The sequence below is a fragment of the Rhinolophus hipposideros genome, assembly GCF_964194185.1.
Source record: "Rhinolophus hipposideros genome assembly, chromosome: 10".
In the NCBI taxonomy this organism is placed as follows: domain Eukaryota; kingdom Metazoa; phylum Chordata; class Mammalia; order Chiroptera; family Rhinolophidae; genus Rhinolophus; species Rhinolophus hipposideros.
The window spans coordinates 47,622,149-47,636,709 of NC_138056.1; the positions used below are offsets into that span (position 1 = coordinate 47,622,149).

Consider the following 14,561-nt stretch of genomic DNA (forward strand, 5'->3'; position numbering starts at 1 on the left):
CAGTGCCTACCTAGTCCACCCTTCAAAGCAATTTTTGGAACTCTTTTTCTGGAATGACCATCAGAGATGTCATCGTATTACCCTTGATGTCCTGAATGTCATCAAAATGTCTTCCTTTCAATATTTCCTTTATCTTTGGGTAAAGAAAAAATTCATTGGGGGCTTGATCAGGTGAGTAGGGAGGATGTTCCAATACTGTTATTTGTTTACTGGCTAAAAACTCCCTCACAGACAGTGCCGTGTGAGCTGGTGCATTGTCGTGACACAAGAGCCATGAATTGTTGGCAGAAAATTCAGGTCGTCTTTTTCACGCAGCCTTTTCAGCACTTCCAAATAGTAAACTTGGTTAACTGTTTGTCCAGTTGGTATAAATTTGTAATGAATAATCCCTCTGATATCAAAAAAGGTTAGCAACATCATTGCAACAAGTTCGGGAACTTAATTGTCAGACCTGGTTTGTGTTCTCTGAATCCATTGTCACAGATAACTGGTAGTTTCTAAGCATTACGAGATTGTTTAGCCTATTTCAGTGGCCCCAGCTGCAGGATTGCTTCTGTGCTGGTTAGATTTTTGTGCACGTGCAGAGAATTTTCCGGTGAGGTGAGCACAACAGTGACCTGAAAGTCAGAAGGTCTGGCTTTCAGTCATGATTCTATCACTTCCTGTAAACAATACAGTGAAGAAGATTTTGCTGTTCTTCTCAGGGAGTCTTCAACATCACTTTTGGTTCTTTGGCTTATTGTAATGCACACACGTAACCATGCATATCTCCTATTACATCTCCTTGGCAGAAGTTCAATACCACTGTCCTTGGGCCTCAGAAGCCACTAAACTTGCCGTATTCTCCTGAGCATCATCCTTTTATCAAGGAATTTCATGAGAGGAACAGTGTCCGAGGCCTGTACTGGGCAGTCTCCCATCAGGAAACAAACCAACTCAAATTGTCTGTTTGTAGTGGGAAGAGTACTGAATTGGGAACCACCAAACTTGTGTTCTAGGCTTGGTTCTGCCACTTACTAGCTTTGTGACTTTGGATAAGTTAACCTTACTACCTCTGTAGTCATGGCGGGCCCTGAAATTTTATGTAAAATGTTTTCCTTTTTCTTTTTCTTTCTTTTTTTTTTATTATTGGGGAACATTGGGGAACTGTTTTTACAGGACCCATCATCTCCAAGTCAAGCCGTTGTTTTCAATCTAGTTATGGGAGCACAGCTCACTGGCCCATGTGGGACTCGAACCAGTGACCTTGGTATTATGAGCACCGCACTCTAATCAATGAGCCAACTGGCCGCCCACCAGCGGCTCAGCTTCAAGCTCAAGGCTTGCTTCTCACTGGACCATGAGGGAATCGAACTGGCGACCTTGGTGTTATGAGCACCATGTTCCAACCACTCAGGCAACCAGTTGCCCTCAAATGTTTTCGATGTGAATTTTTCTGGGAAGAGACTCCACAGGTTTTTTCAGATTCTTTAAAAAAGGTTGAGAAACTCTGGATTAGAATATCTTTAAAAAGTTTTTCAGCTTTGATATCATACAACTCCATGATGCTATGAAATATTTATCGACTATCTGCTGTGTGCTAGGCACTATTGGGGCTGCCTTGCCTATTCAGACTGGGCTGCAATAAAAGGTTATAGGATGAATGAACAAGACCTGGTTTATGCTCAGAGGGAGCTGGTAAACAATTACAGATAAGACACAGAGGTTTAGCAGAAAGTGGCAAGGACTAAAAGGAAGATATAAAGTGCTATTAAAATTCAGGAGTGATTTACACTCTTTCTGAGTTGTGACACCTTAGAGTAGTTGTTGGAGTTGTTTTATTTTAGGACATCCCTCTTCTAAAGTTCCACATAAATTAGTAGGAAATGAAATTTGTTTTGTTTGGGTGTGTGTTTTGGGTTTTTTTTTTGTTGTTGTTGTTTTTTTAACGTTTTGGGATCCTCCCTCTTAAGATAATTTTCTGCATATGCCATACTTCGACCTGCTCCTTAGCTTGGTATAAAACGACGTTTAATGGCATATTTAATACCATCTGTCGCCATCTTTCTCTCTAGCCTCTTCTCCTGTCTCATAGATACCATGCTTTAATTGCACTGGGTCTCTTTTCATCCAAATCACCATACTGTTTCAAGGCCTCTCACATGCTGTTTGTCTGGAAGACCTTCTCCCCCTTTTCACTTGACTAATACATTCGCAACCCTTAAATCCCAGTGAGGAATCAGGATGAGGAGGGAAAAAAATGAATCTCTCTTTCTGAAAAACCTTCCTGGACTCCCTGCTTTGAGTTGCTTGTCCTACCACGAGCTGCCAGAGTTTCTTGTGCTTCCTCTATCCTAAGACTTACTGCTCTGTTTTAACCAGCTGTTTTGATAACCATCTCCCCTTTTACTTATTTAAGGTTTTTATTAAAAATAGTTAACATACAACATTGTATTTCAGGTGTACACCATAGTTATTCAACATTTATATACCTAAAGAAGTGATCGCCATGATAACTCCAGCAACCACCTGACAGTGTACCATGCTATCGTATACTATTGACTATACGAGTATTCCTTATGCTGGACATCCCTCTGACTAGTCTAGTACCCACCTGGCACTATACATAGTTATTACAATATTATAGACTATATTCCTGATGTTATACCCTACGTCTCCATGACCACTTTGTAATAACCAATTTGTACTTCTTAATCCTTTTCCCTTTTCACCCCCACCCCCCTCCCATCTGTATGTTCTCTATATCTATGAGTTTGTTTCTGGTTGGTGTGCTTATTTTGTTCTTTAGATCCCACATAAAAGCGAAATCACATTGCATCTGCCTTTCTCTCGGACACTTCACTCAGCACAATACCCTCCAGACCCATCCACGCCACTGCAGATGGAAAGAACCCATTCCCTTCCCTGGCTGAGCAATATTCCATTATATATATGTACCATCTTCTCTTTAATCCATTAATCCATCAATGGACACCCAGGCTGCCTGCCCATTGGCCATGTAAACAATGCTGCAATGACTATATGGATGCACAGCTACCCTCGAAATGGCATTTGGGGCTTTTTCAGATAAATACCCAGAAGTGAGATTACTGCATCCTTTGTCTCTTGTTATAGCCTTTGTTTTCAAATTTTGTCTGATATAAATATTGCTAATTCAGAGAATTCTTTAATTTTCTGCATATGCCATACTTAGGGGCTCCGTGCTCCTAACTCCGAAGGCTGCCAGTTTGATTCCCACATGCGCCAGTGGGCTCTCAACCCAGCTTTTTTATTTTTTTTTCATTTTCATGAAATGTCTTTCATCCCTTTACTTTCAGTCTGTGTGTCTTTTGATCTGAAGTGAGTCTCTTGTAAGTAGAATATGTAAGGGTCTTGTTTTCTTATCCATTCAGCCACCCTATCTTTTGTTTAGGGCATTTAATCCATTGACATTGAAAGTAATTGTTGACAGATATGTAGTTATTGAAATTTTATTATTCATATTTTTAATTCCTTTTTTTTGTCTTAAAGAAGTCCCTCTAAGATTTTTTGTAATTCTAGTTTGGTGTTAATGAACTCCTTTAGCTTTTTCTTGTCTGGGAAGCTCTTTATCTGTCCTTTGATTCTAGTTGATAGCTTTGCTGGGTAGAGTAATCTTGGTTGTAGGTCCTTGTTTTTCATCACTTTGAATATTTCGTGACAATCCCTCTGGCCTACAAAGTTTCCGTTGAGAAATGAGCTGATAGTCTTATGGGAGCTCCCTTGTAGGTAACGAACTGCTTTTCTCTTGCTATTTTTAAGATTCTGTCTTTAAACTTTGGCATTTTAATTATGATGAGTGGAGCTACCTTGTAGGTAACTAACTGCTTTTCTTTTGCTGCTTTTGAGATTCTTTCTAGTCTTTAACTTTGGGCATTTTAATTATGATGTGTCTTGGTGTTGGCTTCTTTGGGTTCATCTTGTTTGGGATTTTCTGTGCTTCCTGGGCTTGTGTATTTATTTCCTTCATTAGGTTAGGGAAGTTTTATGTCATTTCTTCAAATAGATTTTCAATTCCTTGCTCTGTCTCTTCTCCTTCTGGTACCCCTATGATGCAAATGTTGGTACACTTGATGTTGTCGCTCCCAGAGGCTCCTTAAACTATCTTCATTTTTTTGGATTCTTTTTTCTTTTTGCTGTTCTGATTGGGTGTTTTATGCTTATCTTCTAAATTGCTGGTTCAATTCTCTGCTTCATCTAATCTACTACTGATGCCCTGTAATGTATTCTTCATTTCAGTTATTGTGTTCATTATTTCCGACTGGTTGTTTTTTTATGATTTCTATCTCCATTTTAATGTTTCCTATCTCTTTGTTGAAGCTCTCTCAGAGATCACTGAGCATCCTTATAACCAGTGTTTTGAACTCTGTATCTGGTAGATTGCTTGTCTTCATTTTGTTTCATTGTTTCTCTGGAGCTTTGTTCTATTATTTTATTTGGGACATGTTTGTCTCCCGATTTTGGCTGCCTCTTTTTGTTTTTTTCTATATATTAGGCATGGCTGCTATGTCTCCCAGTCTATTAGAGTGGCCTTATATAGTAGGTATGCTGTGTGGGTCAGTGGCACAGTCTTCCTGGTCACCTGAGCCATGCACTCCAGGTGTGTCCCTTGTGTAGGTTGTGTGCACCCTCTTGTTGTAGTTGAGCCTTGGTTGCTGTTTGCACGTGTATAGGAGGGACTGACCCTTAGGCTGATTGGTTGTGAGGACTGGCTGGGATTACAGTGGAGGAGCTGTTGTTCAGGGGCTGACTCTATGGAGCAGGATTTGCTTTAGCAGGGTTCTGGTGCCTGCCCAGTCTGTCCTTTGGATGTGCTATCCCAGGAAGTAGCCGGGTGATGCTCCAGCTGGGTCTGAACCTGGCCACCGGGCATGCTAGCCCCAGGCTTCCTGGGAGGGAGCAAGTTCAACCACAGCCTATGCCCTGCTCTGGGCCTCCTGACATGAGCCACAAAGCAGTGCACAGATGGCCACTACTTGTGCTGGGCTGGGAGGTGCCTCAAGAGGCCAAACCATAAACCAAGGCCAGCTGTGGCTATTGCTAGGTTTAGGGTTGCTTAGCCAGACGTACAGGACATGCCAAAGCCAGGCGATGCTTGTTTGGGTTTTGTGAACCTTTGAGAGATTTTAGGAAAGTCTGCAGCATGAGCCAAGACTGGCCATTTGTATGGAAGAGGAATTTGTGTAGTGCTAGGTCATTCTCAATGATGGCTGTTCTGTAGTTTAATTGCAATTTTGATATGGTCGTAAGAGGAGGTAAGCACAGCATCTACTTACTCCGCCATTTTGACCGGGTCTCTAAGTGACCATCTCGCCTTTTAGATCATGAGCTCTCTAAGAGTAGAGGCTGTGTTCATTTTTCTCTGCATCTTCATTGTCCAACATAGGGCCTGGCATCAAACAGAGGACAGTAAATATTGATTGAGCTGAACTGAAGTTTGGTTATTGAAACTGCCCTGAGGTTTTATAAATCAGAGCTGGAAAACACAGCCCACTATCTGCAAACAGCTCGCTCCAGATGACCTTGGTTGCTTGGAGGGAGCAATGCTCCCTTTGGTTAGGGGTATAGGCTTTTCTCTAGTGTCATTCATTGTCCCAGGGTAGCTAGCACAGTAGTGCTGGATAGTGGTGGCAGCTGCTGCAGGCTCCTCACTTCCTGCATGGAACAACACAATGAAAGCTCTCATCTGCCAGCCTGCAGAGGCTCTGTCCCAAGTCCCTCTTTGACTCTGCCCTGGGGAACTGGGCTGGAAAAGCTAGAAGGCATCTTGTGGCCTCCTTTCTCTCACTAAGCTTAGAACCTGGAAAAAACAGTAAATAGCCAGATTCCCATTTTTTTCCTCTCTAGGTCTCAGGCTGGGGCCTCTGTTCTCTTGATCCCCACATCTCTGAGATGTGAGTTAATTCTCACGCACAAAGTGCCCAGCCCTTGTCTCATTTCTGCTGGTGTAATCTCTTCACTCCTCCTTCCAAAGGTTCCACACTCAGTCTTATGACTGAACCTTGAGAAGGAAAAGTCACAGCAAGCTCATCTCAGCTTCCCTTTTCAATACAGGTTTAACCTCTTTCTTTATTGAATAGCCTGGTTGATTCCCATCCCTCCATCCTGTGCCCTTGTCCTCGATGCTTCTCTGAGGAGTGAGTGAGAGAAGAGATGAAAAAAAGCTTCATAGGGCCAGCCCGGCGGCTCAGGCGGTTGGAGCTCCATGCTCCTAACTCCGAAGGCTGCCGGTTCGATTCCCACATGCGCCAGTGGGCTCTCAACCCCAAAGTTGCCAGTTCAACTCCTCGAGTCCCACAAGGGATGGTGGGCTGCGCCCCCTGCAACTAGAAAAGCGGCAACTGCACCCTCCACAACTAAGACTGAAAGGACAACAACATGAAGCTGAACAGCACCCTCCACAACTAAGATTGAAAGGACCACAACTTGACTTGGAAAAAAGTCCTGGAAGTACAGACTGTTCCCCAATAAAGTCCTGTTCCCCTTCCCCAATAAAATCTTTAAAAACAAAAACAAAAGCTTCCTCATAGGTGGCAACATGGGGATGACAGCAAATCATGGAATTCCAGGTCTCATAGCATGGACCCAAACTCCTTCGCAGGGATTTCCTTTTTTGGATTCAGTGATTTCCTTTTTGGTTTCAGGTACATTTCTCATACACCCATGCTGTCTCGTGCCTTTGTGCCTTTGCACATGCTCTTTTCCCTTTATGGGATGATCCCTTTCTTTTTTCTCTCATCTGTAAGTCTCAGCTTGACTCCTGGCAGTGAGGGATCACATTTGAGAGCCTATCTCCAGACTCAGCACTGTGTCTCAATGTGTAGATCTCATTATTCTCTCAAGGACCCAGCATTGTTCTGTTGAATTTAAAAGGCTTCACATTGTTCAGGGTGATTTTTATTCAGTAGAAATAAAAATAATATAGTCTTTCATATTTGTGTAGTGGTAGGTCATTTCTCCCACTTACTTACTTGCTCTTAGCTGTTGTTCTGCCTCTAATCTTGGGGTAGAAGCAGCCCACGCATCAGAGAATTGCCAAGAAGATATGGGAGGATGAAACAGAGGCAACATAAATTGCTGTCAGTTTGTAGCTGTTATATGTTCTATATTCTAGGCCATGGGGCAAGAGAGTCAAGTGTATCTTTTGTAAGGTAGGCAATTGACTTTGCCTTTATAGAATGGTTCCTAGGAATCAAGATACCTTTTCTCTTAGAAACTTAATGCTGTTTTTACTGTTGACATAGAGGAGATGTCTGCCATTTCTGACACCTATTTATTTTGTTGTAGCACTCATAGATAGATTAGCTCTGAGAGGAGACTGTGGCATCATTCCTGGAAAAACATCAGCAACTCAGAATCACTTTATGTTGACAGTCCTAGCTTCCTGGGAACAGAAAGATTGTTTTGGCCCATCCAGTGAGTGTAGGGCTAGACATGGATTATAGGACTGGCTTAGGAATAGTTATTTTAAACTAACATCCATGTTTTCCCTCAAGTCTACCTCTTGTAACTCACTGAAAAGGAAAACCATCATTGCTCAGGTGAAAGGGGCACAGTATCTTCCCACAAAAAGTGTACAGTGGGCTAGGGAAGATGGTACTCAAAAACATAACTAAATACATGTGGTAAGTGCTTTTCTAGGGGAATGAACTAAATATCAAGAGGACAAAGATCAAGAAGCAACTCTCCCTGAAAAGGTCAGTGAAGGTGTTACGGAGTTCAGCTCCACAAACATTTATTAAATGCCACCTGTATTCTTCTTACATGAGTATGTAAAGTGAACTGACACTTCTGTAGGAGTATCCAGTTGCTTGGGGTAGCTGGAAACACTGGGGCTGTAAAGAACATAAAAGAGTTTTCCAGAGCTTTTCCAGGCACAGAGTGACTCCTGTGAAGACCTGACTCTCAGCCTGTGCTATGAGAGCACCACGGTCTCCAGGGCACCCGAGTCTCCTCCTGCCGTACCTGTTCTGCTAACTTACGACAGTGTCAGAGTTTTAAAGGGATTCGTGTTTGATGTGATAGTAGCAATGATCCCTGTCCATTTTCAGAGTGCTTTCACATCCGTTATCTCAGTGTCTTTCTCACCATCTATCCTTGAACACTGGTGATCCTAGAGCTGAACTCTCCCTCAAGTTTAATAAACGTGGCAATCTGCCACATTTTAGAAAGACAACAAGTTAATAGAATTTTCTAAATTTCAAGTATTTCTCCCATCAGTTTTATTTCATATAAACAAATATTAACAAAGAAACTCAGCTATGTTTTTATCTTTTGAGATGTAGAGAATTCCATTTATATAATATAACCATATTTTCTGCTAGTAAAATAGTTCTTGTTTATAGGATGAAAATACTTTGATGAGTAGTTCATGTTGTTTCACAAAGAAACATAATTTTTTAGGCTCTTTGCAACCAACAAATTTGAAAACCAAGCCTTTTGATTCACCAACTATCCTGTGAGGTAGACAGAGTAGAAAAGGAAACGGATTGAGGAGCATAAATGATTTCTCTATGACCATATAGCTAGTAAATGACAGTATCAGAACCAGAATTCAATTCAGTTCAACTCAACATTTAAAATTGCTGGGCTCTAGGAATAGAGACATGAATGAGACATGTTACCTTCTTATATGAATTGAGATAGTGGTTGACTGCCATAATAGAGAGATCTACTTAATCGAGGGGCTTAAAGAAGACAGAAGCTTATTTTTCTCTCACATGAAAGTATAAATAGATATTCCAGCTTTTGATTTTCCCACACTTATCATGCTGCTTCTATCTTATAATCCGAAATGGCTGCTCCCTCTCTAGCCATTATGTCCACATTCCATCCAGCACGGAGTGGAAGGGGAAAGCAGTGTGTATGAGCTCATATCCCATGGGCCAGAACTTAGCCACATAACAGTATCAAGCCGCAAGATTGGTTGGGAAATATAAATTTTATTATGAATGGTCATGTGCTCAGCTGAAAGCCAGCAGTTCTGCTATTAAAGAAAGGTTATAGATACTGAGGAAACTGGCAGGCTCTGCACACTCTTCTTAAAGGGAAAGACAGAGGTTAAGAGAAATGTTTTGGAATTAGGCAGACCTGAGTTAAAGATTTAGCTCTGATGCTTCTTAGTTGTGTACCCTTAGGTATGTTACTTGACCTACCCAAGCCACAGTTTCCTTGGCTTTAAATAAGGAATTATTCTTCCTAATGTTGTTATGAGGAGTAAGTTAAATAAGAAAAATTTAAGTACTTAGCACAGTGTCTGAAACATAGAGCCTAAAAGTGGTGATGATGATGATGGTAGCATTAGTCCTTCTTTTTATAATCCCATAGCAGTCTTTTTTGCTCCCTCAAAACATGCAACTCTGTCACTGCTGTTCTGTGTATGCCTTTCCTGATAGACTGAAAGCTTCAGCGAGCAGAGACTATGGCTATATTATTTACTATTGTATCCCTAATGCTAACCTTGGTCTGGCTCATCACTGGTGGTCAGTAAACATTTATCGAATAAATGAATACATGTGAAAAATGATAGTGGTATATTGGGGGTTAGTATGGGAGCAGATAGGAGTAGTACCTAACTTCGCTATACGAATCAGGGAAGGCTTCCTATAAGAGCATGAGCTGAGTCTTAAAAAATGAGCAGGAGTTGCTCACATTAAGTGTATGAGGTGAAGAGTCAAATGCCTTGCAGGGATGGGAAACATTCTGGGCAAAGCTGGGGAGACCCTGAGTCTGGAGATTCAGTTGGGAAACTTTTAGCAGTTTGTTGATCCTGGAGTCTCAAATAGGCACTAGGGAATGAGGGAACATGAGACCTGAAAAGTAGGCAGATCTGGGTCAGGCGTTTTTAAAGATACCATTTGTTGAGTAACTACTGCATGCCCTCATGTGTCTCTGTTCACAGCCCTTTCAGCTGCACCCACCTGAGGTGGCTGTTTTTGGGTTCCCCTGAGGGACTATATCAGCATGGGCAGCCAGGCAGTTTGTGCTGAACTTGCCATGGGAGGTGGGCTGTTTTTCATGATTAAATTGAGAGGATCTGTTTTTTTCATGCATGTCTTTTCTCTTTCTCTTTCTCTGAATTGTAAGGTCCTTGAGGCCTGGGAGTGTATTTTCTCTTTCTTTGGTGTCTTTCCTTACAGTGGTTGAATCAACACTTTGCACACAGCAGGTGCTTAATTAAGTGCTTCATCCTGTAAAGTATACCAATAGGACACCATGGGCATGCTTCTCTCCAATTTATAGTAATAATATTGTGTCCTATATGTGTATACATCACTCAACCTTTTTAAAAGATACCATTTAGAGTAATTGCTATATACTAGGTGCTGTAACTACTATGTGCCAGGCTTTAAAAACATTATTTCATTTTACAGCAGTACAAATGGTATATTTTATTTAATCCTCAGATATCCTATGGTTATTAAAGACCTTGTTTGAGGAATCTAAGACTCTGAGAAATTAAATGACTTGCCCAAATGGCTAGTAATTTCCAGAGCCAATATTTGAACTGAGGATGGTCAGAATTCATCTAACGGCTATGCTATTTCCATTTCATATAAATTCACTATTTTTGAGCTTCACAAGAACCTTAGGTATTAAAGATGAAGAAACTGACACCTAGAGAAGACACTCAAGATCTGAGTCCAGATTTTCTTTGGCTTCCAGCTAAGTCTAATGTTCTCTATGCAGCACCAGGCTTTGCCACCCAGTCAGGGCCAGGCCTTCTGTCTAGTGTACATTTGTTAAGTGGGCCACATTGAATTATAAACATAATCACTTGATTTCTATGCACCTTACAGCTCAGAGTACCATCACCAAATCATTCAAGACCCCAGGTGTAAATTTTTAAATTTCCATCACCAGAATTTCTGGAAACTGAATGTGTTTCAAGCATACCAGGCTTTTTATTTGAGGATTAGAATGATACAATTCCTTCCCAACTTTCCCACCCTGGAGAATGCCACCTATAGTGATAGGCACATACTACTTGCAGAAGCTGGAGAACCTGGGCTGCTAATAAAGTGGTTACCTTTGCCATTTCCTTACTATTGTGGCCTTAACTCATTTCCCCTTTTTGGGCCTCAACTTCCTCCCTGTATAAAATTAGAGAAGGAAGGAAGGAGATACTGTTATCTCTAAGATCCCTCAGCTATAGCAGCCTGTGATTCTAATCTGACTCCTTTCTCTATCTGCTCTTTCCTAGCAAAGTTTCCCAGTAACCTTAGGCAGGTAACGTGCCTTCAGAGGACCTCAGTTTCCTGTCTATAAAATAAGGATAATAATGTGGACATTTCTGTACAAAAAATGGTTTAGTAATTTATCCCATGGCCCATTTTGAGGATCATAGTGCCATCCTACAGGGATTTAAGAGTGGCCATCCTGGGTCATCCCACAGTGAATCCAGGGCAGTCACAGGTGTGCAAAAGTTCGATGGTGACAGTAATCCATCTTCCCTGCCACCTTTCTCCTAGCCTCCCTTCCTTTCCTGCCTGGCTCTCCTCCATGTGCAGTCAGGGTGGCCTCCCCAAAACACAGTTCTCATCAGGTACATCCCTTGCACAGATACCTTTAGTAACTCCCCATGGCAGTCATGAAGGCAGTTGGAATACAAAAGGAAGGGAAGGATGTGAGAAAGATGATAGGAACTGGCGATTGATAGTATATGCAGTCAAGCTCTCGCTGATTATGCTGTTCCCTGGCTCAGAACTGAAATATAATATCACAATGGGCTCCTGATGGTGTGGATTGCTCCAGGCATATCTAGGCCAACACGGAAAACCAAGTGAGATGCCAAGAGGATACTGGAATCAGCTTTCTTTTTTTTGTTGTTGTTGTTCCCCTAAAGTGACACCTTTGAAAAGCGTTGGCATTTTCCCTGGTTAAGAAAAGCCTCCTAAAGGCTTCAGAGAAGCTCCTCCCCTCTCTGCTGGAAAATTTCAGCTGCTCCCCATTGCATTCTGACGCTAGCATTCTTCCCAGCTCTGACTGCGGTGCTGGCTGACATGATGAAAAGTCTGGATTGACCACAGGGGTAGTGGGCTCTGAGGAAGAGAGAGCCACACCCTCCTCGATAGTGGCCTCTAGTGGATGGCGTCTCACTCGTAGCAAAATCTAGGACCCTGGGTGGACACCACCATGAAGCGCTTTAGAAATGCAGAGCCTGCCGTGGGAAGGTCCCTGCATTGGGGGTCAGAGGTCTGGGTGTTAGGTCCTAGGGTCTGTCCTGTCCGGCTGTGTGACTCTGGGGGACTTAATCTCTCTGGGCTTCATATTCTTCCTCTGCAAAGATGAAGAACTGGGACAAAATCATCTCTAAATGCTGTCCTGTTCTAAAATTCTAAAATAGTAATTCATTGCATGTTGTCTCTGCCAGGCCCTATGCTACGTAGATATGAGGAATATAAATATGAAAATAGTATTAACACTGAATAGTTATTGAGTGTTTAAATATGTGCCACTTCACGTACAGTGTTTTCTTCAGTTGTTGGAACACCCTGGTGAGATCAGGCCTCTCATCAATAGTACTGGCCTCGTGAAAGGACTATTTCTTATTCCTCCTCTGCTTCCTCAGGTTGGGTCCCTGTTCTCTTAGACTGAGCTGGAGAGTAGCGGTATAAGAGAACCATTCCAGGTGCTCTGCCAGAACAACTCTGCTGTGGCAGCCACCCGGCTGTTGTCCGATAGATAGGGATGACTTAAGACATGTAAATAGAGATAGATGTTTTCCCCCTTTTTCGTAAAAAACAAACTGATTTCTACCAAATAGCAAGACTCCTTATAAATCTCCGATAATTAGGACAATGTGGTATTGGCAAAGGATAGACAAATATCCTAATGGAACAGAATAAAAAGTATAGAAACAGACCCATGTATCTATGGACACTTATATGACAAAGGTGACACTGCAATGCAATGGTGCTAGGTCAGCTGGACTGATGATCATGTAGGAAAAAAATGGCCTATTTCAAACTATACACAAAAATCACTTGAAAATGGTTTGTAGATCTAAATGTTAAATGTTAAAATAATCAAACTATTAGAAGATGACATACAGGAATAACTTCATGATCTTAAGGTAAATGAAGATTTCCTAAATAAGACACAAAAATCAATACAACCATAAAAGAAAGAATAAGTTGATTTACATTAAAAAGAAGAGCTTCTGTTCATCAGAATGCACCATTAAAAAGTGAAAAGAGCTGACTCTAGGTGGTGAACACACAATGGGATTTATAGATGATGTAATACAGAATTGTACACCTGAAATCTATGTAATTTTACTAACAATTGTCACTCCAATAAATTTTTTTAAAAAGGTGAAAAGAGGCAGTATAATAGCTGACATCAAAAAAATGGCAGCGTGATTTAAGCCTCTTGAAATCTCTCCTGGAATTTACAAAAAATTGAACAGCTATAAACTCCACAAAGGACTCCCGGTGCAGCAGACAGGCAAGACTAAGAAGCTCACTACTGAAATCATCTAAAGGTGTATACAGAGTTGCTGAAACACATGGGCTCTGAATCTGATGCAGGAAGAGCTTTGGAACTTCAGGAGCTCTCCACATCCCTCCCAGAGACGGTACCCTGTAACAGGCAAACTGTTCACAGAAAGAGAAGCCCGCCTTCCAGGGAATCCCCCCATTGTGTGAGAAGCCGGAATAGTGCAGAGAAAACATAACACTACAGTGTGAGAGAATAAAAGGCTGCAGTCGGAGAGAAAATAAAACATTCTACCAACACCTACTGGAAAACAAAAGGAAGACCTCTTTCTATCAACCTGTTGCACAACCCACTCCTATAGATGTCTAGGAAGAGAAATAATAAATCATTAATTGCCATGAATAACCAAGGCAACAATACAGCTCAGAAAGGAAATGAAAAGTCTCCAGAAAATGAACTTAAAGATGTGGAAATATGTGACTTAAATGACAGAGAATTCAAGATTGCAGTTCTTAAAAAACTCAATGAGATGCAAGAAAACACAGACAGGCAGTTTAATGAACTCAGAAACACAACCAAAGAACAAAATGAACATTTTACAAAGAGATTAAAATTTTAAAAAAGAACCAAGTAGAATTTCTGGAGTTTAAGATCTCAATAAAAGAAATGAAGAATGAAATAGCCAGCTTAGGTAGTAGAGTTGACCACATGGAGGAAAGAATCAGTCACATCGAACATCGAAAGAGCAATATAAGAAATATAAGAAAGAGCAATCAGAAAGAGCATATATAAGAATAATGGGCATACCAGAATGAAAAGAAAGAGAGAAGAGAACAGAGAGTATATTCAAACAAATAGTCGAGAACTTCCCAAACTTGTGGAAAGAACTGGATCCTTGAATCCAAGAAGCAAATAGGACACCTAATTACCTCAACCCAACAGGCCTTCTCTAAGGCACACTGTATTGAAGCTGTCAAAAATCAATGACAAAGAAAAGAATCCTCGAGGCACCAGGGCAAAGACAGTAACCTAGAATGGAAAGGCCATTAGAATATCATCAGATTTTTCAGCAGAAACTCTACAAGCCAGGAGAGAGTGGAACC

The 14,561-nt window shown here is 41.4% G+C and overlaps 1 protein-coding gene across 1 annotated transcript in view; it reads left to right on the plus strand.

Annotated features, from left to right (window-relative positions):
- The window catches only part of MRPL48 (mitochondrial ribosomal protein L48), a 55,939-nt gene that overhangs the window by 21,729 nt on the left and 19,649 nt on the right, over window positions 1–14,561 (plus strand). The window lies entirely within an intron of this gene.